The following is a 6,082-nucleotide window of genomic DNA, read 5'->3' as shown; positions in this document are numbered from 1 at the left end:
GATTCTAAGAATAGGATGGATACAGAAAATCACAAATGGAGAGCTATACTGGAAAATACAACCAAAGGAGAATCTAATGCAGAAGATTATACAATGCAAGCTGCAATTATTTGGACACATCTGCAGAACAAGTGAGGACCAGAACATATATTCATGTTTGGTATTATGGATGGTGTAAACAGAAGAGATAGACCATACAGAGAATGGATAGATGATATAAAGCAGTGGTCTTCAAACTTTTTTTGATCGCGTACCCCCCGAGACAGAAAAAATAAATAGCACATATCCCCAATTGATTGAGCAAAAATCTATTTGTAATAAGTATTATAAGGAGGAAATATGCTTTGTATCATCATATAATAATTAAAAACACTAGATATTTTTACACATTATTTTTATTATTAACAGCTTACCAACATATTTATTACAATATTTAATGTGAACAATGGCCTTGCATTTCTTTCATAATTTCTTGAAATTCTGGTTTGATGAATTCTGATATTGTGATACGAAGGTCTGGTTCCAAGTTTAATTTATTTTGATATTTGGTTTTAATACCTGTCATTGCAGAAAATGATACCTCGCATAAATAAGTAGAACCAAACGGTAGGAGTGCAAAGTCGCCCAATGTGCGCTACCCGCAAATTTAAGTTTACAAGATCATTATAATGTCTTTGTCTATATTAGATATATGTTTAATTGAAGAAAGAAAATAATATTCTTTATCTTTAATTAATTACTTAATTTTTTCCCTATCAATATAAAACTTTTTTTGACGTACCCCCCCACGTATCGCCTCCCATACCCCGAGGTACGTGTACCACACTTTGGAGACCACTGCTATAAAGGACTGGTGTGAGGTTTACAGAAACTGCACTGAACAAAGAAAGGTGGAAAAATAGAAGATGGTGAAGGAGGCATCGGACACCAACGGACAGTGAGCCCATGGTTCGTGATGATGAAGAATATCCATCACTGGCTATGGATAAAGAAAGAATGAAATAAACAGTGCTTGTGCTAAAAAGGAGTAAAAGGTGAAAATTTTAGAAGAAAAATCTGAGGAAATAAAAAGATTTGAACATGGTAAACAAATTTTAGAAAAATTTAGATACCAATTAAAATATTCATGAAGCATGAGGTGACATCAGGCAATGTGAGAACAGTTTGGAAACATTTTATTGATTTCCCCAAGCAAATGGATAATATTATTGAAGAAATAATTGACACTGGAGGAAAGCTTGGTTTAGATGAAATGGATACTACAAATGTTTGCAAATTACTTAAATCACATTCAGAAGAACTAAATCAGTAATGATAATCTTCTTAGCTTAGACAAACAGCTTACATATGAAGATGCAGACAATGAAGATTGTGAAAGATGAAAATGTGCAGGTGACGGAGATAACTATAAAAGAATTTGATGAATTGTTTTGCACTTCAGAAATGCTCAAATAACTTATGGATGCTGATCCTAACTGAGTAAAGTATGCATGTCTGTCAAAACATGGAAGAAAACTTTTAACTTAATAGTACTCCAAAATGTATACAGAGAAAAAGAAAATCTGGTTCAAATTTACCCCATGGAAATATTTTACAAACAGTTTTCTATTGTAATTACAATGAACTTAATTGCTGCAACCATTTTTTATTCTCCTTCAGTTATATTTCAGTTAAAAATTTAGGAAATTTTTTTTTCAAGTCCACAGATTAACTGCAATTTTTTTCTGAATTTGCAATTTTTTCTGAATTACTGAATGTAATACTGAATATTACATTCAGTAGTGCAATTTCACTTGATGTTTTCTCTGCACAATTAACTACCTTAATCAAGGGATTACTGTACTCTTAACCAACTACTTTTCAGTAGATGGAGAATCTACTTTTCAGTAGATTCACCATCTACTCCACAAGCTTGATTGACAAAGTGTTTTTAAAAAAATAAAGATTTTTTTTAGAAACTATGAGATGAAATATTTTAAATGCTGGATTGATAATTAACTTTAATTTGATCATCAAAAATCAAATTATAATTTGTCCTCTGAAGGCAAAACTGAAGTGTAATTATTTAACTAGCACGCATATTTCATGTAAAGGATAACAGTATATAACACAATTACTAAATAAACTGTACAAAAGTACAGTGCATAAAAATATCGACAATGCCAAAAAAAAAAAAAAAAATAGTGAAACAAATAATAAAAGTAAGCATAATAAATACCGAACATGTGCTTGTATGATAATTAAGACTTGTGAAAAATGTTTGCTAAACAACTGCTAACTACAAATAAAAAAGGTCATGCTAAACATTGCTTAATAAAGATAAACTACAAATATTTACAAAACGAATTGTAAAATTTATCTGGAAGCACAAAAAGGTACATTAATGAATGAAAAACAAAAGTGTTTACCCACATTGCATTTAAATTTTAACAAAATTCTTCAGCAATAAGTTTTGTAGATTTTTTTTTATAAGCATATAAACACCTATTCTATACATTACTTTTCTCTCAATTTTAATATTTTTCTTCATTTGACTCCTGATGGCCATCTTGAAAAATGTTATTCATGCTTCAGCCTAAAAAAAATATTGCTTAGATTTTTAATGGATATTTTATTTTAAGGAGTAACATAAAAAAGCATCATAATTAAATAACTTACAATTCAACAAGTGTTTAAAAATGTTCAAAACTTTCATTTCCAGGGAATAAAATAATCTTTTGTCTTGTTTCAAAAAACTTATTTTGCATTATAAAGATATTTAAATTAAATATTTGGAAAAGTGCATCTAAGTATACCAAGATTCATTTCCCATGTAAACTAAAGTTCAAAAATTCAACAAATTTAAGTACTACTCTGAACTACTAAACATTTTGGAATATACAGTATATTCTCAATCTCTGAAATGCTTTCTTTACAATAGTGGTTTACAAAGATATGAAAGTTTCAAGAGCTGTTTCTGCATATATGAAAATAAAAAATTCTGATCAAGTTACACTGTATCATTCTTCAAAAATTATCATGTAATATATACTTCCTTTTGAAGCCCATTTTTGTTTTGTACAAATATTTTCATAAGTAATTTTTTAAATATAATCTATTCACACAAACTAAACTTTTTTTGAATGTAAATACATTTCTTCCTCTTAAGTATATAAAAATATTCAGTACAAAAAAAAAAAACAGTGTTGTGCATTTCCAACTCTTAAAATGCTTCGTTTGGGAAATTTGAGGATTTTTTTTTTAAAGAAAATCTGATCTAAGTGCAGTCTTCCAAAGAAAATTCATAATAGGATTAAATGTCCTAGAAACAGAATATATTTTAAAACCCAAATATATAGTTCAAACCAATTTATTGCATTTTCAAGTGCAAATTTTATAGTTCAAAAGTAAAAATACCTCTTCTCCATCAAATACATCTTATATATATTAAACACTAATATTCATTTTCTTACAGAAACCTACTTGAAACAAAATATTTTCAAGGAATACTGAAATTCTTCTGATTATTCCTATGATCAGGAACGTATGTCTATAGAAAGAGAAACCCTTTCTAAGATCAGTTAACTCAATCTTGTTTGTAAAGCCCAAGACTGTTCCTCACATCTTTAATGAAATCGAAGCCAATCAAAAGTATACATGCTTTCAAACAGATAATAAAGAATTACTACAGTTAACTGATTTAATAATATAATTATTAATTATATAATTAATTATGATATAAATAATACAGTTAAGAGATCTTTGGACAGATAATACTAACATAAAAAATTACATCAAAAGTTACAAAATGCTTTAAATTATATAATAACAATGAAAGAAAGAACAACTTAAGTAAAATAGAAAATAGGATAAACTCCAATCTGCATAAATTTGCTGGAAAAAAAATTTCATCAGAGACTACTAAAAATTTTAAATAAAATATATACAAATGGACAAATACCAATAGAATGGAATAAAAGTATAGTAATACCTATATTTAAAAAGGGGAATAAAACAAAACCTGCTAATTACAGAGGTATTAGTTTACTGAATACATGCTACAAAATATGAGGGTGGTCTGAAAAGTTCTCGGCCTTGATCATAGATGGCAACATATCGGCAAGATTTTTTTTCTAAGTTGGTACATCTGTCAGAAGCATCCATGTGAAATTGCAAGTCAGTCTATCAAGTAGTTTATTTTACACAGCTGTCTGAAGAAATGGATAAAATTGAGTATCGCACAGTTATAAAATTCTTTGTAAAAGGTTTAATGACAAAAGAAATTCATTTGAAGTTCATAGAAGTTTATGGGCAATCCTCTCATTCCTTTTCAAGAATTGAGAAATGGGCTGCCAAGTTTAAACATGGCCGTACCAGCATTGAAGATGATCCACGTGAAGAATGTCCAAAAAGCGTAACACCACCACAAATCATTGATCAAGTGCACGATATGGTAATGTATGACCAGCGAGTCAAAGTGCGTGAAATTGCTGAGATATAGGCATTTCTAAAGAACGTGTAGACTATATTTTCATGAAGAATTGCAAATGAAAAAGCTTTGCGCAAGATAGGTACCACGCTTGCTCACAGCAGATCAAAAATGCACTTGCATGAAAATCCCTGAACAGTGCTTGGAGCATTTTAACAAGAACAACATGACAAAATTTCATGCCGGCTGGGGCGTTGCCCGCTTAAACAAGGCCCCTGGTGTTTTCACCAGGGAACTAGGGTGAACAACGAAAAGTCAGCTACTGGAACAAATCTGAAAGCACACCTTAACTCAACATCACCAGAGTTAAAGATCAGTACTATCAACATAAGAAGCCTGAATGGCAAAGAAATGGAGCTAGCTGAGGAATTAGATAAATACCAGATCGACATAATCAATTTCCCAATATTGATGAATATTGGGAAATTGATGATTCGTAATTGCTTTAGCTCAGCATAAAATTCTAAACTGTACTGTTCAAATGACTGAAGTTAACAATATTCAAATTACCTAAGGAGAATCATTTCATATTAACCTTTCAAGCTTTGAATGCACCAAGCTCTTAACTGCATTACAACAGATAGAAATACATTTGGTAGGAAATGTAATATTCAAACAGTCACAAGACTGTTTTCATACTTATCGTAATGAATTAACTGTCTACCAAAAAAAAATGGGTGTTACAAAAATGCTTAATTTTGAGGAATAAGTGAAACAAGAATGGTTACATAAAATTGCAAAATATTAGATACATTACACCTTTAGTGTTATATGGGTTACTACATACAATGCACCTAAAGCCTCAAGGAAGTAACATATTTGTCAGACTCAGACACACACACACTTACTTGACCATTGTTTGAGGATAGGGAAAAGATCAGAGCTTTTTGAATAAAATTCCTTAGTTTGTTACTTAGTGTTAACATAACTATATATAAAAAAAATAATATTAATAAATAAATGTTGACCTTAATAATGACAAGCAGAATGTCACTCGTATATTTGGAAACATATAATCCAGGAAATATAATGTTAGAACTTTGAGTTATCTATAAATTTATTAAAACCACTCTGCAACCTACATGAGAAAACAGTAATAACCATAAAAGAGGCAAAAACAGAACCCAAAACATTTGAAGTAACAGGATGACTTAGACAAGAATGTCCTCTATCTCTAGTATTATCTGGAATATAAATTGAGGAAAATTATGATATTATGAAAGAAAGTTGAGATTCACTTAGAAGAACACAGAGAGAATAAGAAAGTTAAGCAGCAAAATGGAAAACAATAAAGCACAGAATCAGGTAAGTAAGTATATAACGAAAATCAGGTAAGTAAGTACATAACGAAAATCAGGTAAGTAAAGTTGAGTGTGTAAAAAGAAGGATGTTATTTGGTATGGCCACTATCATAAAACATACCATTGGCAACAAGAAAAAATGAGAGTTTGAGAACAGGAAGTAAACATTAGAGACTCAGTGGAAAGCCCTGAAGAAAACATTGATTCAGCCAGAGGCATGTGGTGAGATTGTCTGCAAAGAGAGAAACATCAGAACTCCATGGTGGACACAGGAAGTTAAAGAGGAAGTAAAGGAAAAGAAGAAAGCATATCA

At 30.2% G+C, this 6,082-nt stretch overlaps 1 protein-coding gene across 1 annotated transcript in view; it reads right to left on the bottom strand.

The window, feature by feature from the left end:
- Positions 1-2,370: 2,370 nt before the first annotated feature.
- LOC150095047 (cytokine receptor-like factor 3) overlaps positions 2,371-6,082 on the bottom strand; it is an 87,784-nt gene continuing 84,072 nt past the window's right edge. Inside the window, exon 10 of the mRNA XM_090411472.1 lies at positions 2,371-2,575. The gene's annotated coding sequence lies outside the window, so the exon portion shown is untranslated. The remainder of the gene's footprint in view (positions 2,576-6,082) is intronic.

This window comes from Typopeltis vanoorti, chromosome 21, assembly GCF_054136105.1.
Source record: "Typopeltis vanoorti isolate ZY-2024b chromosome 21, IOZ_Tvanoo_1.0, whole genome shotgun sequence".
NCBI classification, from domain to species: domain Eukaryota; kingdom Metazoa; phylum Arthropoda; class Arachnida; order Uropygi; family Thelyphonidae; genus Typopeltis; species Typopeltis vanoorti.
Note: the sequence above shows the minus strand (reverse complement) of the source record. Positions and strands in the feature narration are given on the sequence as shown.